Here is a 23,986-nt window from a genome sequence, read left to right as displayed (position 1 = left end):
TAAGATTTTTTAGGAGGTAAAAAAATCACTGCCACCAATTTCCACCTCAGAAGTGCTGCAGACCAGAGGTGTGCCTATCATAAAGAGTGCATGGTGTGACAAAGGATCAGACAGAAATGAAGGAATGCCCCCTCAGTCCCTCCCACCCCGCATCATGCCCACCCATCACGGCCTTACTCCTTTCTTTTCACAAAGCATCTCTAGGTGGACCCACCTTGCCTGCTTTCATTACTTTCTGTTAAACTCCAAATCACCCTCTAAGGGGTATCTGGTCACATGCCCTTCCTGGAACACAGACCTTCTGACCTCTGGACCTTAGATCAAGTCATCTCTACCTGTGGGAGTCTCATGTCAAAATCCTGTTCACATTCACGTGTTCTTTCGCTTACTCATCCACTCATTTGGTGTCTCCCGAGTTTGCACTGTGTTTCCTGCACTGTGATAGGTGTCAAGGATATAGCACAGTCTGGGACCCAGGCATGGCAGGCCTCACAGCTCAGGTACCCCATGGCCACCCCTTCAGCTCCATGGGGATGCGGACTGTCATCTGTCTCTACAGGCCAGGAGGTTGAGCACAGAGAGGTTAAATACTTGTCCCTGTACATACAGTTACTAAGTGACTTTGTCAACGTGGCCCCAGAGGGTATGACCAAGGCATTCGGCTGTCTGTACTGTCTACAGGAATGTGTTTATCAGACATCTTTCATGCCCATGCCTGTGGAACTCAATTCTCTGAAGAAGTTCTGCCTATGAGGGTCACGTCTATTCTATTCAAAGTGCAAAATCAAAATCCCCAAATCATTTCCCCAAATCAAGAACAAAATAAGCACCACAAGCTGTCCAAGGGCGTGGCTATGTCCAGCAATGGCGATGCTACTACACACTGCCACCTGCCCAGTGTTGACATGCTGACTCCAATAGCTGTCCTGTCCCCTTCCCTCCATGGCCATCTCCTCTCATCTGGACTTCCACAATGGTTCTCCCAAGTCTTCCAGTTCCTCTAGAGTGTCAGGCAGCACCTCTAGCCTCAGTTTTTTTATCTTTCCAGTGGGCACACTAAACACTCACCTCCCAGAGTGGCTGAGCAAGCAGGATGACCTAAGGAATGGAAGGGCCTGGTGTATAGCTCAGCTCCTTGCCTCTGGCAGCTGGATGGGGGCCCAGAAAGGCCAATGATTCTGTTTTTATCATACTCTGCTTTCGCAGGTAATAAGCAGGCATCCCACCTTGGACGTCCCTGTCTCCCTGCCTCAGCTGAGCCTGATTGCCCTTCCTGCCTCTTCCTCTCTCCCTCTCTCTCTCTCACTCTGAAATGTAGAAGCAGACCCAATCTCTGCTCTGCCTCCTCAGAGCCAGCTGGATGGCAAGACTGCAGGCTGCCAAGCCCTCCCCTAGGAAGGAGGGGCCGCCTGGGCAGCGCCCAGCACCACTGCACCTGGGCAGGAACCTGGCCAGTCTTGCTTTCAGCTATAGGCTCCCAAGCCACACTGACTGGCAATCCTGGTGACATTTTGTTCTCCAGCTGCCTCGCCTTTTGTCTTCATCCTCAGTTGGATGGAGCTCAGAGCTCAGGCTGGGCAAAGCAGTGCTGTTCCTAAGCCTTGCCCAGCCCCCAACTGGAGCAACCACGGAGGAAACCCCGTCTGTCTCTCTCGTGTCCCTGACTTGCTAATGGAGCTTCCCAGGGCCTTGGACAAGCTGGTGCCAGGTGCTGTGAGAACCAATCGATAAATGACTGACAAATATTTATCGAGCTTCTAGAAGCAGCAGTGAAAAGAACTGATCTCCATCCAGGGTTTCTTTCAACTTGCCATTCAATTCCAAGGTCTGAGTGGCCCAGCACCGGGGCTGCATTAGGCAGAGACACTGTGGTGGGCTGTGTGGCCAGGGATGGGGCAAGCCACCTCCATTTTTCAGGATCCCACTGTTACCTTTCAGCTTGTATTCAGTAGATTTTTATTGCACACCTACTAGGTGCTGGGTGCTAAGGTGAAGCAATGCTTAAGAGATACTGTTCCCATTCAAGTTACTGGGGGTTGTGTGGACAACCAAGGTGGGAACAGCCAGATTGGGTGAGGTAGGTGGAGTCTATGGCAGGCCACCCCAAGAAGGAGACAGCTGGAGACTCACTGTCAGGAAGGTAGTGGCTTTTATGAGATCTGAACACTAGGCTCTCTATAATTCTGCCAGATGACTATCACTGCTATGCCCCTTTTACAGATGAGGAAGCTGAGGCCAGGGAGGTTAAAAGCTTCTTCTGAAGCTAGAGAAGTGTCTCCACTGGTAACATCAGAGTTGGAGTCCAGGACAAGACTATAAAACCTCACCAGTGGCCACCAAACTCACCTGCCCCTAGGCTCTAGCACTTCTTACTAGAATCTTCCCTTAGGGAGTTTCAGTGAAGCAGTGGACAGCACACCCTCCAGCAGCTCATGCGTCCCCATATAAAACCCCACTGCAGGTCGGAAAAGGGACAAGCAGGCCCTGACACGCCGGGCCAGGACCATGCCACTTCAGATTAAAAACCCAACAAAAGGAGTGTTGGCTTCTCAGGAGGAAAGAAAACCAGATAGCTATTTATTAATTGGTTTATTTAATAAACACTTAGGCTTTGCAAGACTCTGTTACAAATGCTTTTCAAATATTAATTCTCTCAAGCTTCATGACTCATTTAGTACTTGTAAGGATCCTGGGAGTAAATTGTCAGGCATCACATCACTGAGAGGCAGAGGTTTGACAGGATTCATTCTAGAAATGCATTGTAGGCAGCTCAGTGCCACAGTTTACACACACCTGGGTGGCCAAGGCTGACACACACCCAGGCTGTACGGCATGTCTCGTTGCCCCTGGTTACAAACCTGCACAGCGTGTGAGTGTGAGTGTTCCGAACACCATGAGCAACAGAAACATAGCAGTAAATATGCACGTATCTGAACACATCTAAGCTGGGTGTGGTGGCACACACCTGGCATCCTAGCACCTGGGAGGCTGAGACAGGAGGATGGTGAGTTTGAGGACAGCCTGGACTATTGCAAGTTCCAGGTCAGCCTGGGCTACAGAATGAGACACTGTCTTAAAAACGAAAAGTAAATAAATTTTAAAAAACTAAATATAAAAAAGTGCAGTCAAAATATGCTATACAAGATAAAAATCTGTTTTTCTGTTCTTACCGGGGCGATTGATGCCTGCAGGGTAGAAGCTGCTTTGGGTAAGTCAGCAACTGTGAGGCCCTGGGACATTTCTGTTCACTGCTACAGACTTTTAGAAACATTGTACATGCAGCCTCTGTCAACTGATTAGAATTTACAATTTTTATTTATTGTTATTGTATGTGTGTGAGTATGCATGCCACAACATGCAAGAGAAGGTCAGGGGACAACTTTGTGGAGTCTGTTATCTCTTTTCACCTTTACATGGGCTCCAGGGTTCAGGTTCTCAAGCTGGCATGGCAAGTGCCTTTACCTGATCAGCCATCTAGCCCTATGACTTAAAAATTTTTTATTTATTATTTTTATTTTATATGTATGAGTATATTGCCTGCATGTAGGTAGGTACGCCTGTGTTGTACAGTGCCTGTGGAGGTCAGAAGAGGGGGTTGGATCCCCTGGAACTGGAGTTACAGACAGTTGTTAGCTGTCATGTAGGTGCTAGGAATCAAACCCAGGTCCTCTGTAAGAATAGCCAGTGCTCTTAACCACTAAGCCATCTCTCTAGCCCCTAGCCCTATAATTTTTTGCAATAATAGAATAAACAAGCTCCAGCTTACTGTGACTTTCTCACACATTTGTTCAGTTTAATTTTTTGATTCTGATAATGCTACATTTAAAACAAATCTATTGTGCAAATATACAAAATATTTTCTTTATATCATTCTGTGAGCTTTTTCATTTTTATATGTGTGTGTTTTCATTGGTGGTGGTAAGTTTTGTTGTTGTTGTTGTTGTTGTTTATTTTTGTTTTTCTGCAGGGTCTCATTTCTCCCAGCCTGGCCTCAAACTCACTATGCAGCCACAGATGACCATTAACTCCTAATCCTCTTGCCTCCAGTTCCTGAGTGCTGGGATGACAGGCGTGGCCCACCACACATAATCTTCTTTAAGTATCTTATTTTTTAAACAGTTTGTTAAAAACAAAGACACAAACACACATATTATCTGAGGCTTCACTTTCCCTTCACATCTGTCCCCCTGGACAGTGGCAGCAACACACACAGCTGTTACTGCCTATGATGGCAGTGCCTAGCTCTGCCCCGTTATAATCCTAATGACACCAGTGTCCTTCCTTCAATCCATCATTGATGAAAGTGTCATCACATGGCATATGATTGCACTATCACACACCCCATCATGCAGCAAAGGTGTCAAGATACAGGTAATTTGCCCAGGACACATTCTGGAAGGTTCTGGGACCAGCACACAGCCCTGTGTCCCTGGCCTTGGCCCCTTGGCTAGACTGCTTTGCCACTGAACAGCAAAATTTATGTATGCAATGGTCTCTGCTCCTTTCTGCCTCATATGCACTTTAGTCAGGGAGAGACTATACTGGCCTGATTTAAAGGCAGGATTCGTCCGTCCCCCCAAATCTGCACTGAAGAGCTCATGGGAAGCACTGCAAAAAGCAGGGAGGCTGAAACTGAGCTTTCCCCAGAGACCCCTGAGTGGTCCAGCTGGGACTAAGCCTTCCCCAGAGACCCCTGAGTGGTCCAGGGGATGGCAAAGCCACACAGAGAGACCCTCAGGCACAGAGTAAGAAGTTGAGGCTTTCCTTATCAGTTAAAGCCTTGGGACCATGAGTATGGCCTGGCCATGACCCTGTGCCTCACATGGGCTTAGACTGGGGACAGCAGCACACATTTACTCAATGGGGATCAGTGAGCCTCTCCAAGACAGAGAAATGCCAGCAAGCAAATGAAAGCAGCTCAGCTGGAAGAAGAGCCCACGTGGAAATTGCCTAGAAAGCTGCATTTGGCAGCTTAAAATACATTTGATGGCTATAAAATACATGTGGGTAGGCATTTGGTTAGCTATAAAATACATCTGGTAGCTATAAAATATATGTTATACAAATAACCCTCAGAACTGCCTGGCCCAATCCCTGTTCCTCCACACCTGCTGTGTGTCTGCATGGACTTCGTGGAGGGCTCCCTTGCTGTCTGCTCATCTACCTGTCTGCCTGTTTCTGGCCAGCATGGGCCATGGGGGCTGGCTGAAGAGCGTGATAGGTGTCTGCCTGACACCATCCCTACATGTCACTGAGGGTGGCTGAGGGTGGTTGTGTGCTCAGCTTCCAGGCTACCTTTCTCACACCCTCCAAGCTTACAAAACTCTCTTGTCCCCACAGACACTGGAGGCAGCTGTCCCTTTGTCAAATTATTTGCAATCACCTTGCTTCCTGCCTCTGCTGACTACTCAAACCAAACGGGACAGAACAGAACAGCCCAGACAGATGCCTGCAGCTAGTGACAGGTGAGACCTGAGACTGAGAGCTGTGCTGGAGTTTTCCCCTGGAGCTGTGTGTTCCTTCATTTTTGGCTCTCCTGCCATATAGTAACTCAGTACTGAGACAGGGGCTGTAGGAAGGACATAGCAAGGGAAGGAGGAGTCAGTAAACAGAATGGGGAGCAGGAAGGAAACTTGGTTAAATAGGTAGAAAGTCAATTTAGTGTGAAATATGAAGCCATGAAGATACTCAACTTGAACCCTTGGCTTTCCAATCTGAGCAAGGGAGGAGTAGTAACCAGCCGAGGGCACTGTCAGAGTAACTAAGGAAGATGATCCAAGTTACAGGACCTGGTAAAGAGGACTGAGGGAAGATTCCAGCTCAGAAACTTGATCAAATCTAGGCACTCAGGGGAGTGGGAAAGGGAGTGAACTTGCAGGAGGGTGTGGCATTAGGTCGTGAGGTGGAGATTCAGCAAAAACTAGCAAGCTGGAAGGAGAGCCCCTACCACCAGCTGGAAGAGGAATGGATGCTTCAGGAAGTCAAGTTCTTCAGCTACAGCCACCAGGGAATAACATGCGCAGTCTGCAACAGCAGCAACAGCTCAGAAACAGGAGAGGGGTGCAGCTCATGGGGATTCACCTGGGGCTGAGCCCCTATCCTTTGGGGCTCTTGGTTAGCACACCGCTTACCCAGTGTGCATAGCTGGGCTCTTCCCATGTCACTCAGGATGGACAGGTGGCAGTCTCACTTCCACCCTAGGCCAAGAAGCCTCTCCATGCTGGAAAGTTCCTCTTGGACTTGGCTGAGCTGGCTTTCCTCCCCACCCTCCACTTGTGTATCCACCCACTGGGGCCTCACTGATAAGCTCCACCAAACCCTTAAGGAAGAACAACACCCCGCTTCATCAACTGCTTCCAGAACAGAAATGCAGGAGCCCAGCCTCAAGAGATTGGCTTAACCTCAACACCAAAACCTAATCAGTGTGCTTAGAAAATTTACTCATGAACTCATCTTGGGGTCCTACACAAAAGATCAGCAAGAGATGTTGTTGCAGGATCATGCAGGTTGGGTTTCTTCCAGAAATGCAAAGACCAAGGTTATGTATTACTTTAACAGAGTCAAAAAAAAAAAAAAAAAAAAAAGGAGAGAAAGATCATGTGATCATCCAGGCAGAGGTAGAAAACACATCTGTAAGAATTCTACTTCCATTTATGACTAGAAAGAAAAGAAAAACTCAGCAAACTGGAAACTGGGAATAAAAAGGATCTTCTTCGAATCTGACAGAGTTATTTATTAAAAACCTAGAGTGAAACTATATTGAATCCTCAAATTACAGCAGCTCCTATATAGCCTGGCAAAAGGCAAGATGCTCACAGAACCACTTTAATTCATCATTATCTTTAGGTCATAGGAGAAACAGAAGAAGAAGCAAGAGAATTAGAAGGGGGGGAAGGACACTGTTAACTGTATCTCCTATCACTGTATACACCATGCTTTCAGAAGAATCTACAAGGACATTTTTAATGAATAAGAGGTTTTTCCCAAGATTTCTAGACACAAAATCAATATGCAACATGCAAATATATTTCTTCAACTAGAAATCAACAGAACTTTAATTTAAAATATATAAATGCACAGAAAATACAACAGCCTCCAAATTAGAAAATAACTAGGAATACGTCTAACAAAAGACTGTGCAAAGGTACCAGGAAAAAAAAATCAAGACTCTATTCTGTGAGCTGCTCAAATTGGTTAAATATATCCTACATTAAAGAGAAGTACTACCTTAATGGAAGACCAAGCACTACTCCTTCCACCCTCTAGAGGCAACAAAGAGCTCAGCTGGTCTTGGAAGCCAGCCCAACCTGGGTTTATACTTCCCTCACATTGCTTTTAGTTTCTGGTGTGTACTTATCTCTTTTGTGGAAATGGCCACCTGCATCCTCACTATTCCATCAGCCCTTCTGAACCTCTATTCCCTTGCCCATAAAAAAGAAATAGGGATTCCTACCAAGTGCTTAGGAGAAAATGGGAATGAAAACACTTTGTAGACTGTTGTATAAATATAAGACATTCTTCTGACTAGTACTACTGCTTATTTGTAGTCTGGCGGGTAGAAACCACAACCCCCCATTCTGTCTCCTAGACCAGACAACAGTGTCCTTCCTTGTGTCCACCTGCCTGTCATCAAAGGCACTGCTGAGTGCTTCTTCTGGTCATCTCCTCAGTCAGTTCTCATAGCAAACTATAAGGTGGGTGTTGAACTAACCCCATTTTATAGATGAAAAAGCCAAGGCTCAATTCTCCAACAGATAACTATGACTGCTTTTTACATTCATGATAGGGGTTCTAATAAGACAGACACAGTCCCTTTCTGTAAGAGCCAATATCGCAGTTGGGATGACATCCAAACCTCACTAACAAACTGGCAGACCCCACATCCAAACTCAGCTCCACTGGACACCAATGGCTACACTTTTAACACATCCCTAAAGAGCTGTTTTCATCGCCCTCTTCTGCTTCCTCCTCATATATGATGCAGCTGTTGCTGATACACCTTGTCCTGGCAGCAGCAAGGTGCAATGGCCCTTGTCACACAAGCCACTGCATCAAGTGAGAGCTGTCAGCTTCAGTCCTGGTCCATGTGATCCTCCTGCAGGATCACTGTAGAATCATTGCAGGGAGGATGAATACTTAAAAGAGGTGAGGTATCCTGTTGCCCCCCCCACTCCCCTGTCTCTGGCAGCATCAGCAGCATTGTTCCCAGAGAGTGTGTGTCTGAGTCCTCTGCCACCATTAATGGCAGAAGTGAGTCACTTATAAATAAGATACAGGAGCTTTGTTATAATTACATCCCGAGATTCAGAAATGCTCAGCGTCACTGTGAAAGGGAGGGCAGCAGGTGACTGGGGCTTGAATGATCCTCTGCCAGGTATGGCTTTCAGATAAAGCGTCTTGGATCAGGAGCAATTACAGCTAATGCCCAGCCTGAATGCTAATGAGAATTACTTACGACTGCATGTAATTCTTTGCCATTTATACTCTCTGCTGTTTTTTTCTTCTTTTCTCTGCCTGTCCATCTCTGTACTAATCCTGAGAAATAGACACTGGCAAGGATGATTCATGGCTACTTCACAGATGAGAATACTGAAACCCAGGGTCACTCAGCTCTAAGGGCCATAGCTGGGTTTCCACCTTCACTCACTTTCCTGGGAGAAAACCTTTGGAACTCTGGATGTGCCTTACTTGCCTGGAAGCTGTGCATCCTCTGCATAGTCAGCTGTGCATTCTCAAAGGCAGTAGCTGGTATCCTCCGTTGAGACAGCTGTGGATGGCTCTTGTAAAAAGGACCTCAAGCATGCCCCTTAACCCCATGATTGTCAAGAGAGCCTTGCCCATCTGTGGGGGACCCAAGCAATGGGCACACAGCTCAAATCTGGACTGAGGGACAGGAAGCACCTTTCTTTTGCTCTCCAATGCTAAGGGTCCCCAAGCCTCACCTGGCCTTCCTTTCAGAAGACATCTGTATGAAAACTTCCCCAGATCCAAACCCCTCAAAACCACATCAGATTTCAAGCTTCAAGGTGAAGGAGGAAGGTTTGGGTAACAGTGGTAATCCTGGCAATGCCCAGTGCTTCTCGAGAAACTGGCACTGGGCTAGATGTTTGAGTAAGTCTGCACTGACACTTCTGCAATCCGCCTGTTAAAATTCAAGGCTACAGTAAGACTTTAAGGCATATTACATCTCACTATATCTGCTCCATCTGACAGGTGAGAAAGCCAGGGGACTTGGGGCTGGAGATGTAGCTCAGTGGTAGAGGGCTTGCATAGCATGTATAAAGCTCTGGGCTGGCTCTCCAGCACCACACCACAACACACAGCAAAACCACAAGGGGCTTGCAGTGGCCAGGAGCCTGTGGGCTCACAGCGTGGAGTTTGTCAGACTATCACGGTAACAATAACAACTACACTTACATGGTGCTTTGGAGTATTGTTCAGCACCATCACAGTATTTTCTAAATGTGAGCACACTCACTTCTCTCACCAGTCCAGGAAGGAACCATAATACCTCCATTTAAACAGGAGGAAGCAGGAAAAGAGAGTGTAGCATGTAGCAACTGGGACAGTGCTCCTGAGAAACAGCACTGGGGTTGGAAGCAGTAGGGTCTACTCTTGATCTCTCTTCCATGCCTTGGTTCTACAGAAAGGCCTCTCTGTTCCTGCTAGGCACTCCTTTACCATGGAGAGGAAAGTGAAGGGAGTTTCAGAAGCATGAGGGAAGAAGTTCATATAGAAGTACTTCCCCATCACACTCAGCTCAGGGTTGGGGACCCCTCCCAGGCCAGGAATGCCCAGTGTCAGTGGTCTGTGTGGTGGGAGGGGGTGGGGTCCCCTGGCAGGCAGCTCTGGCCTCTGCCTAACTCTGAAATTATGGAGAGGTGGCACTCAGCTACCTCCTGGATTTGCAGGACTTTGTCATATTTGAAAATGGCACCAGGTAACTCCTGCCCACCTCTACCAGGGGTGATGTCTTTGGGACAGCTGGGTGGCCTTGGATGGAAGTCTCAGCAAGCCCTGAGTCATAGAAAGGTATGTACATTGGGTGATCAGGGTTCCTATAAGAACCTACTCTACAGCAGCCACCCACCAAAAGAGACCTACCGGAGGGAGATGCAGAGGTGCTGCGGACCCTGTTGCCTAGCATCCTTCTATTGTTTATCTTCACTGCTGCCAGCCACAAGCACTGAAGGCTCCAAGGTTCCATCTGCCACCTGAGTTTCATTGATAGACTAAGAGACAGGCAAGATTGGTATTCAAATCCCAACTCTGCCATGGACCAGCTGAGCAACCGTCAGCAAGTTATTTAACCTCTTTGAGTCTCTGACTATTTATTTGCTCAACAATGGTGCCTTGGAAGGCTGTTGTATTAAGAAGGCTAGCCCATAATCATCTCTGATGGCTTCTCCCCATCTCCAGTGGTTGCTGGCAGCCTCCAGGAAAACACCAAGAGTCGGGTATTCAAGCCCATCCTATCAGACCCCACTTGCCTTCTCCTTCATGCACCTGTCCCTGACCTACCCCCACTCCACTCCCAAATCATGGAATGTGCCCTCCAAGCCTTTCTTGACACTGACAAGGGAATCTCCTATCCCAATGCTGCCTGGTCCCCCAGGTTGGCTCGGTCTGAGATGGGAGCCCTCTGCCGGAGGATAGCGACCCTGCCTGGAGCATCTCTCCCCCTTCCGAACCGCCAGCTCCCAGGCTTGCGGGCACCTCAAAGGTGAACCGCTGCTGGTCTAGCTCCAGGCTCCTGGCTTCCAGCGCTCCTTCTAGAAAAACCTAGCACAACTTACAGAATTTGGTATCCCCCAACCCTCGCCCCGAAAGAGCAGCTCCCACGAACTACTGCCACAAGAATCCACCTCCTGGCCATAGCAGTCACCCTTTTCTCCCAAAGGATCCTCGCTCCTACATTTAGGAGCTGGTCCCCAGCCCCAGTGCTGTAGTCTGCCAGGAGAGGAGGGCGGGCTGGCTTCTCAGATCCAGATACATGCTTTGGGTTGAGCCTAGTTTAAATGACTTAACTACGCCCAATTTGGGCTCAAATCCCTGCTTCGAGGCACAGCTTTCCTTCCCTAAGCCTCAATATCTTCCTCTGTAAAGTGGGCATATTAGTACCTGGTTCGTGGAGTTACTGGAGGAATTGAAAAATACTGGCTGCCCGGCGCTTGTCACAGCGATCACACTCCATTCATGGACTGAATCCAAGGTCAGTATCCAAGTCAGGCGTGGGGCGGCTCCGGGAACCCCGAAGGACGCCCTACCGTAGGCAGCTGCTGGCAGGCGCACCCTGGCCAAGCCGGGGGATGCCACAGGTGTCTGCGCGTCCGGGCGCTGCAGCCACAGCTGTGGTTCACGACAGCCGCTCTCCGCCACCCTAACTAGGCGGCCCGCGTCGCCAGGGCATCAAGCGCGCTCACCTCGTGCCACCGGCTGCTAGGGCCCCCCGCTGCCCTACAGGAATGCCAGGCTCCTGGCCGGCCAGAGCGCATCCCAGCGGGCCGCGGCGACCCGGTTCCCACCCCTGTCCACGCCGCACTCCGACTCACCCGCGCCGGCTCCGAGGAAAGTTTGGCGGTGCCTGGGCCTGGGCAGTCAGGCAGCTGGGTGCGTGGCGGGGGCAGCTACAGCAGGGGCGGCGGGAGCACACGGGGCGTTGGGAGGGGGCGGGCGCGGGGGAGGAGCCGCCGAGGGGCCCGCCCGCCTCCAGCCCCAGGGTACTGCGGGGGCCGCGGGCCTCCCGGGCTCCAGCTCCCATCGCCTCCTGCCCAGGTCCCCGAGAGTGCTCCACCGGCCCGGCGTCTGTGTCGGCGCCTTGCGCTTGGAAAGAGGCCAAGGACCGGTCAGAACCTTGGCGAGAGCCCTGCACCACAGCCACCGCACGCGCACTCGGGCATGCCGAGGCAGACCTCGAGACCAGATAGGCAGTGATGGAATATGGTGGAATAGAGGCAGTGCTTCCCAGTGAGCCGCAAGTGACTGATGAAGACGATAGTGACCAGTAGGAAAAGGCAGAATGACACTGATGGATGGGCCCAGGGAGGTTGGGACCCCACATCCTCCTGTTTCTCTGCCCAATGACTTCTCACCCAGGAGCGGGGCTGGAACCCAAGGCCTTGCGCTGATTTATTTCCAGCCAAATTCGAGTTTCACTTATGATTTCACTTAGCAACCTGTGCACCTAAGAGGGGGAGGGGGGATAGTGTGTGTGTGTGTGTGTGTGTGTGTGTGTATGCCAGCCTCAGGTCTCCAGCTCCAGGAACTTGATGATTCTTACCGACTGCCTTCATTTCCTGAGCTGGGAGAGGGAGGTTTTTCCTCTCTTCCACAGTGCCAGGAAAATCCCATTTGATGTACACAGTTACAGTTTCAGATGGCCATGCTCAGGGAAAGGAGGGCGGTGGCTGTGGAGGGAAGTGCCAGGCCTTACAGGGGGATGATAGCCTGCCTCCAGCAGGGGGCCAATCCACCTGCAGTGGTGAGTGCTCATGGGAACGGCAGGAGCTCTGATGGGGCTAATTTCCACAGATAAGGGAGGTGGACTGTAGTCCTCTTTCTGTCCTTAGGGCCTACCTCTGTAACCCATACTATGACACTCTCTTCCCAGAGCTAGGGATGCTCCCTCCTCCACGAATCAGTGTTATCAGCAGTATTATCTCTATTTACAGATGAGGACACTGAGGCCTGAGAGGTTATGTAACTTGCACAGGGTCACAGAGACAACTGTGCGTCCATCCTGGCCAAGGGCCAAGGCCAAGCCATATTCTCTATCTTAGCAGGGTGGTTAGAAAGTTCCATAATGTCATCTATACAAAGGGCTTACTTAGTCCAGTTCTACACTAGGTCCTAGACTCTGAACCTGTCTGCAAGGTGAGGTTCCAGAGCCATCAGTAAAGCCTAAGAGACATGTGGTTGAATTCAGGACAGCTGCAGGCTTGGGTATCAACCTTGACTGGTATGATTCAGAGATAAGGGTTCCTCATGCCTTTCTCTGACCTGTACCTTAGGGTACCCAGGATCACCAGCATCCACAGAAAGTTCCTCTCACTTCTGGTAGCCTCTCTTGGATCTCAGCATTTACATTTTGTGGGACTAATGCACCCTTTGGTACTGAGTGAGTGCCTGGAGTTGCACCTGTTATTAACTGTAAGGACAGGCATTTCCTCTCCACAGCTGTGGGGTGTGCAGGAGTGGCAGGGAGCCTCAGAAATGCCTGGGATCCCCTTCTTTCTGCTTCTTGAAAGTCAGCAAAGGATTACTTAGAATTCCACTCCAAAGTTTCACTTCCTGGGGCAGATTTAGTCCTGCTCTACCAATGGGGATCAGCATTTTTTGAAAAATCAGCATTTTAAAAACACCATGTCAAACATTATTTGAAGCCTCCAGTGACCAGGGTACTGTGGATTTGCTGTGGCATTTGTAACTGATTGGCTATACTGTAACCTGGACCAGGTATGGTGGGGATAGGTCGTTTTCTAACAAGTAGCAACACACAGGTAAATAATAAAGGTTAGCCTATGTCTTCAATCCTGTGCAGGCTCTGTTTGGAGAGCTTTACCTAAGTTAATGCACCTGCTCCAGGAGGGAGGCTCTGTCCTCATCCTGTTTGCAGATGAGAAAGCTGAGGCAGTCAGCTGGAAGCAGAATGTGATGCTATAGGCCTGTAATCCCAGCATCTGGGAGGCCGATGCAGAAGAATTTCGAGTTTAAGGCAGCCTAGACCACACAGTGAGACGTTGTTTCAAAAATCCAAAAATAGTCAGCTAGTAAGTCATCCCAAGATCAAACAGAAAGCCTGGAACCAGGCCTGGAACCTGGATGGGTTTGACTCCACAGCCCTGCCCCTGCTTTGGCGCTTTGTGGAAGAAATTAAGAAAGGGGGACTGAGTCCCAGAGCAGAAGCCAGAGGTAAGGGGGGAAAGCACATTGAGTGTGCCTACTCTGCCATTGCTACCTCTGCGTGAACTTTGTATCTTGAGCCTCAGTTTCCCTATCTGTAATATAATGAGAACACAATGCCCATGTCATGTCTAGAATGTGAGTGATGAGGCTTGAGGTTGCAGATAACATAAACTGGTCTTGAACCACAAAGCTTAAGAGGCAGGTCTGGATTTAGCATAACTCATTTTAGAAGCTCCAAGAAGCTTATATGAGTCTGTTTCCCTGTCTCAGGTGTTTTGTGGCCACTTTATTAACAAGCTGTCTTTCCACAGGGAAGCAAGAATGGACAACTGGCAAAGGAACCACCTCTTCTTAACGCCTCCAGCAAAAGTCCCAGGGATAACTCCCATTGGAATCCTGAAAGCATGGTGGCTGTTCTGATTGGCCAAGCCTGACTCACATGCTGATGCCTGGACTTAGAGGGTGGGGTCAGGTACTGGGACCTGGAGTGGCTACCCTGATTTCCCAGACTGTGGTGCAATAAACAGAATGATGTAGTGTTGGCACTGGAGGACATTGATGGCCTTTCCCTCCATTGCTATTGCTGAGATGAGGTCAAAGGCCTGTGCAGAGCTTCAGGTAGCTCTTGACACTGGTAGGTACTTGGTAACTGAGTCCTCTCCCTTCCTTCCTCCTCTGGGAAACAAGAATTGTAACTCACCAAATCCAGGCCAACTTCTTCCTGTTTACATGGGGAAACTGAGTAAGAGCCAGAGAAGGGACTTGTCCAAGGCACCTCAGCCACACATCTAGTGTCTGACTAGGGAAAAATCCCACTGGAAGTGTAGACTGACAACTTGCAATCCCCCACTGGTGAGGAAGTTGTCTGCCTTGTACAGAAGATACTAGAAACTTACAAAGCCCTCCAGACCCGGAGGAAGTGAGTGCCACTTCTGCTGGGTTCCCAGGCCATGCCTACAAGCTGTGGATGGGTAGGTCTGGGCAGAGTGCCCAGTCAGCTCCCCACCCATCACAGCTGATGTGTGGACAGAACATTCAGGGTGCTGAGAGAACCCTGAGGTTGTTTTGATGTAGCTGCCCAAAGTAGATGAGATGGCCCTTCACTAAAGCATTTTCCTGCTCAGTTTGAGACAGTACATGAATGCTTCAGGACCAGAGCAGAGGGGACCACCTGTTCTTTAGTCACCAGTCTTTCAACTTGGCCGTCACCCAGTTCTGAGTTCCTGGCCTTGGGTGTTAATAGTTTGGATCTGGGATGTCCCTAAAGGCCGAGGCATTAAAGGCCGAGTCCCCAGCTGGCCACACTCTTGAGAGGTGGTGGAGGGGTTAGGAGGTGGGACCTAGAGGGAGGGAGTAGGTCACAGGGAGCATGATTGGATGGTTATATTTTATCCCCTGCCCCTTCCTCTTTCTTTCTCCCTCTCTTTTCTTGGCCACCACTATGTGAGCAGCCTCTTCCTTCTCCACATGCTCCCACTGTCATGCACTTCTGCCTCACTTTTGGTCCAAAGTAATGGAGTGAACCTCTGAGGCTGTGAGCCTAAACAACCCTTTCATTCTCTTAAGTTGATCTTCTCAGCTATTCTGCCACAGTGATAGAAAGCTAACTAACACAGGTGTTCTGATATCTCCACTTGAAATTTGGTTAGACTACATGCTGGGAAGTCTGTCAGTCTATCCATCCATCCATCTTCAGGCACCAGAGATCAAACCCAGGTCCTTGGGCATATAAAACAAGTGGTCTACCACCTAGCTACATCTTCAGGCCTCTGATCTATTTAAATGAAGATGAGCAAAAATGGCAGATACCAAACTGGCACACTAGGCAGGTCTTCTCTCTCCTCTCCTAAGTGTACAGTTTTGGTGTGCACAATGTGGCAGAAGCACAAGCGCCTACAGCATTCTAGAAAAGCAACCTGAAACTGGAGATTGAAGCCCTTTCCCTAAGAAAATAATGACCAACATCACCAAGATATGTATAAAGATATTCACTGCAGGTTTATGTGTAACAGTAAATGATTGAAAATAGTCCATATGCCCAAGTAGAGGGAACTGGTTCAATAAACTGTGACACATTGATAGAACAGACTGGAAGCCAGCTGTTAAGAGCATGTTCTATTAGAGACTATAGAATTATAAGAAAACTGCTCATGATATTAATGGTATGTCAGAGAGTAAGTTATAAAACACCATGTATGTATGAACTCATTTATGGAGCTATATCAATTTAAGTATAAAAAAAATCTTAAAGGAGTTATGTCAAAAATTTATGGGAAGAAAATTTGTGGATACTTTTGGTTTTACTGTTCTGTATTTTCTAATTTTATAAAACAGATTACATTACTTTGACAATTAGAAAAAAGACTAATAATTTTAATAAAACGATTTGTGCTTGGCTTTCTTTTATAAAAGCACATTGATTTGTTAGAAGATCACGAACAGAAGTGAAACTAATTCCCCTCTCTCCCTCCCCCTTCTCTCCTTCTCTTTCTTCCTCTTTCACCCCCCCCCCCATGTCCTAGAGAGGAACCGGTATGTCCCAGCAGCCACTGAGCCCTGCAGTAAGAAAAGCCCATCCTGGGAGTCTGGACTATTTGCTGTGAGCCTCGAGTGAGACTCTGTGTATTCTTGTGTCTTTCCAAGCCACATTTCTATGTATGGGTAGGATCTCTGACTTCCATGAATGTTTGCAGATGCCGCACAAGAACATGTAATGGCTCAGAAATGTATTCAGTATGACTTATTTTTATCTCTCCAGGGCTGTGAGATTGCAGAAGACTGCTTCTTAGCATCTCTTTTCTTCTGAGCTGCTCAGTCTTGTCATCTGTCAGCTTATAGACTGGTGAATTCCTGGGGAGAACTCTCTGAGCTTTGGGGTCCTGACCCTTCAAGGCCTGGCTTTCTGGAGAGGGGCTTTGATGTGGTTTCATGACTTGCACATTCTTCCCATGGTTCTGCCCAGGTTTTCCACCTACTTACTGAGGATGGGTCTCTACCAACTGCTTTTCCACAGAAAAGCAAGTCTGTCCCATATGACTATGTGAAAATGGCTGATTATAGAATGCTATGGATAATGAGAGTCTACTGAGATGCAGAATCTGTGTGTTTATGCAGAAGAAACAGAAAGCAAAAGCTCTGAGCCTTGGCTATCACTGGTGAGGATCTCATTTTTAAAGGAAATAGGTTTTCCAACTTTTATAAAATAGACATTTAAGAATATCCAAATTCTAATTGATTGATCTTTGAGATCCTAATAGTTTTACAGATGGGTGAACTGAGTTTTTTTAAAAAAAAAACATTTAAATTTGGGGCTGGAGGGATGGTTCAGCAGTTAAGAGCACTGGCTGCTCTTGTAGGGGACCCAGGTTTGGTTCCCAGCACCCACATGATGGCTAACAACTGTCAATAACTCCAGTTCCAAGGAATCCAACGCCCCCTTCTGGCATCCATGGGCATTGCATGCAAATGGTATACTTACATCCATGTAGGCAGAACACTCATAGACATTAAAAAAAATTTAATTTAAATTTACTTCTGTGGAACAGCTATTAGAGATCTGCTGTGGGCAGAGGTCCATGGTGTGGACCACAGAGAATCCAGAAAAATGCAACTTGTAGTTATCTCAAAGACCTCCAACTTGTGCTCAGCTGTGGGGTATGAAGGTGAAGATGGTAAGGATCTGTCTTTAAGATATTCAGGTTGACACAAACAAACTCACCAAGATGGCTAAAACAAAAAGAAGGATATAGAGCAATTAAAGTTCTTACTGATCAGATCACCAACTGATACATCCACTTTAAAAAGATGAAAATAAATGTATTCCATGACCCAGCAGACATGTACACACACACACACACACACACACACACACACACACACACACGCACATGCCCCTTCAGTACCAGCAAATGCATATACTTATCAAAAACCACACTTAACAGAAGAGACTCCAGCTGAGGTGAAAGGTGTCGAAAGCCATCCCAGGCATGTCAAGCAACAAAGTGATAGAGCCTGGAGCTTATTACTATAACTAGTCTCCAACTAATAAACTAATGGATTTATTTCTCAGCCTCCTTTGCAGTAAGGTGTGGTCATGCGACTGAATTCTGACCAATGAAATACAAGGGGAAAATGTTGTAGGGTTTTTTGAGAAGGCTAAAGGGAAGAAGTAGACTCCATTTTCCTTTATTCTGGTCTTTGGAATATAGATGCAGTGGCTGGAGCTTTAGTAGTCATTTTGAGCTACAGAATCATCTTGAAAGGGAAACTACAAACTAGAATGGCAAAACAGCCACACACATGCACATACATACACACAAATACAGAACAGACACACTCATGCACGTACATACACACATATATAGAACAGACACATGCATACATGTACATATACACACATACAGCAGAACAGACACATGCATGTACATACACATACAGCAGAACAGACACATGCATGCACATACACACACATACAATGGAACAGCCACATGCATGCACACACACACACACACACAACTTCTTTCTAGATTATGTTACTCTCGATTTGTATTTTTCTCTCACATGCAGATAAATCCAACTCTGACTTACATGAAGCCTTGGAAGAAAGTACTATGGAAACAAAAGAATGAAGCGGGGAGGACTGAACATTTCCCACTCATGGGCATTAAGGAAGTCAGAGGCATGAAGGAGGCAAAGGGCTCACCAGGGCAATGGGCAGGGGATTGGGAGAGGGAGACAGGCAAGGGGGTCATGCTGGGGGCAGGGCATAGGGCTGGGGAAAGGAGCACAGGCAGTGGGCCTAGCTGCCTATGTCAAGATCCCAGCAGGCTCCTGGGTGGGCTACTCACAGCTGTACAGTCTCTTTATCTGTAAATGGAGATTATGTATCAAGCTCACTGGGGGTGGGGAGGGTTCTGAGCTAGTCTCACATGCCGAGGGCTCTGTAAATGTGAGCTGTTGTATGCTTACCTATAGACTGGGATGTGTATGTTCCTAATTCCTATGGTGGCTAGTGTGTAGCACACAGCACAGGACTTTACAGGTGTGGGTGCTCACCTCTTTCTCTGTTTCCCTGGAGAACCATAGTGTTGCTCTTTAACAACTCTGCTAGGCCCTGGGGCAGGAGCCACTGACTCTAGGGAGGTTTAGACTCTGCCCTCATTTGCTCTCAGTCTCAAGGAAAGAGAGTGCCAGGAGTGGGATGGGCTCTAATCAGTCCACAGGTAGGCAAGAAAGGCAGCTTGGGGGACATCCTCTCAGACCTGTGGGGACCCTCACCACACACAGGAAGACTAATCCCAGGAATCTCAGTTCTTAGATTTTCACAGAGGGCCCTTGGGCCTGTCACATATCCACACTGGCACCTGTGGAGACATCTTTGTTCCCATTCACACAGGTCTCTGCTAGGTTGTCCCTTGTTCCCTCTCTCAGCTATCTGCTGGATGTGTCTCAAGTGCTCAGGAAACTGTGCTTAGTTCTGCAGCAGCTGGGGCACAGAGAACTCTGTTAGACACTGGAGGGGGGTTCCTCTACTCAGCCACACAGCCCTTCTGGATGAGAGGAGCCCTGGTCCATTCTACACCGAGTCTCACGAAGACTCGTCTGGGGATGTTGGAGTCTCTCTCCAAATTCAGGTCATGTCAAGGAGGCAGGTTCAAGTCCTCCTTTCCTTAGAGGTTTACGCCACCTACACTCTACCCTTTGTACCCCCCTATCCCCTGCCTGTGTGGAAGCAGGAGGTATGGATGGAGCCTTGCTCGCAAATCCCTCACAGATTGCTGTGTAGACGATGTCCTCAATGCACAAGAACAGGGAGGGCTGAAGGCCCTCCAGGCACAAGGAACAGCATGCAGAGGCTCGAGTTGTGCCTAAGAGAGGAAGGCCACAGACGGGAACAGTCTCACACGCAAGCCATGGGAGGCTCTGAAGAGTGGTGGTCAAATTGTAACTTGAAAAAAAATGACCCTGGCAGTGGTGAAGAAATGGCCGCAGGGCTGTTAGTAGCCCAGGAGACAGGGGCACGTGGAGTTGGGAACAGGATGAATGGGGACTGTTGTGTCCATTCATGGGGCACACAAATGGGGAGAGGAGTGTCCAGGAATGTTGGCAGGAAGGCTTTGGAAGCTGGCAGTATTGAGGGGCAGTGGAGGGGAACAGCTAGGAGAGTCCCAGGTTCTTGTCTTTTACACCAACATGGAGTTACTCACTAAAAGTAGGGGAGCTGATGTTTCTGCCTGTTTCCATCTCTGTTCCCTTATTCTTGAGACAGAACCCAGTTTCTCCTAGAGAGAAGCACTCTGTGCTTCCCTTGGGTCTTATAGCCAAAGTGGGAGTGGTCTCCTCTCTGAGACACTGATCTGGCCAATTAACACATTCCAGCTGTCTGGTTCCAGAGACTAGTTCAGGCACTAGCACATAAGCCACACTAAGTCAAAGAGAAATGCTGGTTTTGTTGGGAGCCAAGTGTCCTCTCTGCTGGGTTTGCTGAGGAGGTGTGTGTAGGGTACGTGTGAAAGCTTGAGCTGTCCATGCACCAAGACAAAGTGAGCCTTCCTGAGGAAGCCAGTCAGTGCCCAAGTGAGCAGAACCAAAAAGATGTGAGAGCTATGTCAGGTCTAGATCCAGTCGTGCCTAAAGGCTAACCAGGACTTTTCATGAGTGACGCATTATCCTCATGGTACAATCCTGTTTATATTTGGGTTTTCTCTCTTTTAACTGAAAGTGTGCTAATGAATATGGGCCCCATTAAAAAGCTTTTATACAGACATAGAGCATCTACTCAGGATGATGAAAACATTCAGGAAATGGACAGCGGGTGATGGTTGCACAACACTAGGCAGCACTTACGCTGTAAAATCATACACATAAATGGTTAAAATGGTAAATTCTTATTTTCCCACAATTTAAAAACATATTCTTAAAAAGCTTTTATGACCAGTGTAAGAGTAACAAGCTTAAGGATACATGAAACAGCTTCACGGAAAACGAATTCTGAGGTGTTTGAAGACAAGATTTGGTTTGGAGAGAGAAAGTTGGATTTCAGGTGGAGGGAAGCTCCAGAGGCAAGAAAGTAACAAAACACTGAGGGACTGCTGAGCAGTTAGGCTCCTGGATGGGCTGGGGGAGCAGGGAAGGGTCTGGAAGGGAGACTGGAACCAGACCAGGAGGGCCTAGGTGCCAGGTAAGTGAGATTAAGCCAGTCAATGAGCCTTTAAGTGACAAAGGTATCTTAGTTTCCACAGAGTGGGATGGATGTGAGCTCAGGGGCTGGTGGATTGTTTCAGCAATACAGGGTGGTGATGCCCATCCCTCCGTCCCCCAAGTCAATCAGCCTTCCCATCCTGGGAAAAAAGATAAGCTATCAGAAGTAAGTCATTATCCTCTGTAGCACTTTCCCACACAGCAGAATAAGGACCCTGCAACCACACAATGTTTACTCTCATGAAAAACCTCCAAAGGCTTCTTATCCCACTTAGAGGTAAGCCCACACACTCCCAAGGTCCACAAGGCTCTGTGTTGTCTGACCCCTGTGCCCTCCTCTGCCTTCATGTCCCCTTACTCTTCTCTGGCCCCTCTGCTGCTCTGCAGGCCCTCTCTATTTCCACCCCACCCTTGGAGCTCCCTGATACCTGTTATCTCTGCCAGGGGTTCTCAATCCCCAGCTCTGCCCCCGGACACCTCATTACCACTCAATCCACCTCACGTGGCCCAGTGGAGCAGCCTTCACTGGCTGTGTACAACCCCCTGTATCTGCTACTTTGTCTTCTCAGTTCTCCTGGATGGCTGAGTCTTTTCCTCCATCTGAATGTAACTGACTCCAAGCAGGGGCTCTTTCCTGGTCCTTGCTGTACTCATAGCAGGTGTCCAACAAATTTGAGTGTAGGTGCTATTTGCACAGGCAAGGTCTTTAGAGACACAAGCAGGGAAGCTGGGCCTAGAAAAGGAAAGGGACTTACCAAAGCTACCCAGAGTCTGACCTACACCACAGGGTTCCAGCTCCAAGACCAGTTCATGTTTTATAATTCCTCCCACCTTTTTTCTGTGAAAGGGATTGCCAGATTTAGGTAGTTTTCTCTCTAGTGTAGAAATATCAGGGAACTAGCAGCCAGAGGAGATGGCAGTTGGTTGGGCCCCTCCCCCATGCAGCCTGTAGCTGTGAGTTCCATCCTGCAGTTTCTCAGAAAGGGCTGGTGAATGAGAGACTGCTTGCATGAAGTCAACAGGTACCACAAAGGTAAGTAGTTTGGAGTCCAGAATCTAGGCCAGACAAACCTGATCCCAAACCCTGCCATACCAACAGTCAATAGCTCTCCATCTGGTCTCAGGTAAAGAATGTCTCCAGCATCACCTGAGGCAGCTTATCTCCAAGATGTCCTATGCCTCCTGCTTTGGGCTCATGGAGCCCACCGGGACCTGTGTGGTCAGTAGAGCAGTGCAGAGTAACAGCATGTGACTTCTACATTCCAGATAATAAAACCTCTCACATAACCCACTGGGATAAGCCAGTTGTGACATTGGGAAGATACTCAGGAGCTCCATTGAGAGGGTTACATGAAAGGAATCAAGGTCTCTCAGCAACATTCAGCACTGACCTGGGGGTAGGTGGGTGGACCATTTGCAAGGGAACCCTTCAGTCACCTCAAACATCTAAAAACTTGAAGGCCAAGCCCAAGAGGGACTGGGCTAGAACTGCCCAGCAGAGCTGCTCCTCAAACATCAACTCCCCAAATTATGAGAGATCAGACATTCCTATTGCGATTATGAGTCACTAGCAGCGTTGGGGTGACTCACTGTGATAACACACCATCCTCATCTCCATCATGGACACTTACTGAGAGCTTCCTATTTGGTTTTTCAGCTAATCTTTCAGGCAAGTCCTCTTATGATCCCGTTCCACAGGCAAGGGGACTGCAGTTCAGAGCAGTGCTGTCCCCCTGCAGAGGCCCTGACTTGAGGCCTTTGGAGCCAGGTCTGAAAGTTGGAACTCAGATACCCATGACCCATGCAATAAGGCTCTGAGAGTCCAGGAGGGAGGGAAGACTTTAAGGTCTGGCTTCTAGTAATTGGCTTTATAGCCTGGGATGGCAGAGAGAATGTTCCAAAGACAGCAAACACTTCCTTAACTGTTGAACTGCTAACTAAATCTAGGAGAGCTCAGCTGCTTATGAATACGCATGCTATTTTCCTGCAGAGAAACATACTAGCCTATATAGTAGTATAACCTTTCATAAGAGCCTGGCACCTTGCACTCACAAAGCCCTACATACTCTCAGTTCTGTGGCATGCCATGAAACAGGTAAGCATGACACTGTACAGGTTTTAGATGAGGACACTTGAGGCTGCAGCTGTGTGACTCTGGCAGAACCACACAGCCTGTGAGGGCACCACCAAAATAAAATCCACCTGGCTGCACCCAGGACAGAGGGCAGGCTGGTGGGGATCCCACAAGGGGGGGGCACAGAAGAAGTGAGTGGGGAGCAGAGTTTTGAGATGGAGAGGAATCTTGGAGAAGATGGTTGTGAGAGGGTCTGAGGATAGAGGGAGTCCTTGGGGTCCCAGGATGTGCTGGTACAGAGGCAGAACATTGCTGAAGCAAAAAGAATAAACAAGCTGGGTGTGTGGCAGAGGTATGGCTAAGGACCCTGAGCTCTGGGTGAAACTGCAGCTGTAGGGTGTGTGCAGGAGTGAGGTTTGAGTCAGGACCCACAGACAAAGTCATGCCTAGAGTGGGAAGACAGGGCTTATTTTCCTTCCTGAGTGGAAATCATCCCTCTTATTCTGTTCTCTCTAGGGGACAGATTCATGCAGTCTATTATCTCTCTTCTGTCAGATGTACCAGAAGTCCAGATATGGAGAGAAACCTTGGTAACCACCTCAGTGCTACCAAGAACAGCTGGGCTGTTCCCTGTACACAAGCACCAGATTAAAAGGACTGAAATCCAGCCTGCCTTTTGTTTTCTAATTTCTAATCTATATATCTACAAGGCGCATCTGCCCAGAGGTATGGCTGCCTTTTTTTTTTTTTTTTTTTGAACAGGTTCTCTATGTTGCCTGTGCTGGCTTGTGACTTTTGTATAGACAA

General features: G+C 48.2%; 1 protein-coding gene across 9 annotated transcripts in view; it reads right to left on the bottom strand.

Moving 5' to 3' along the window:
* Positions 1-23,986, bottom strand: part of Hrh1 (histamine receptor H1) — a 185,321-nt gene that overhangs the window by 87,660 nt on the left and 73,675 nt on the right. For 3 of the 9 annotated variants that reach the window (XM_029557086.1, XM_029557092.1, XM_017794823.2), the window contains exon 1: positions 11,122-11,542. The exons of 2 other annotated variants lie outside the window; for them this stretch is intronic. The gene's annotated coding sequence lies outside the window, so the exon portion shown is untranslated. 4 more of the 9 variants (XM_029557090.1, XM_017794822.2, XM_029557089.1 and 1 more) reach the window with 4 other exon arrangements.

Source organism: Nannospalax galili, unplaced genomic scaffold (assembly GCF_000622305.1).
Source record: "Nannospalax galili isolate Female #2095 unplaced genomic scaffold, S.galili_v1.0 scaffold406, whole genome shotgun sequence".
Taxonomy (NCBI): domain Eukaryota; kingdom Metazoa; phylum Chordata; class Mammalia; order Rodentia; family Spalacidae; genus Nannospalax; species Nannospalax galili.
Note: the sequence above shows the minus strand (reverse complement) of the source record. Positions and strands in the feature narration are given on the sequence as shown.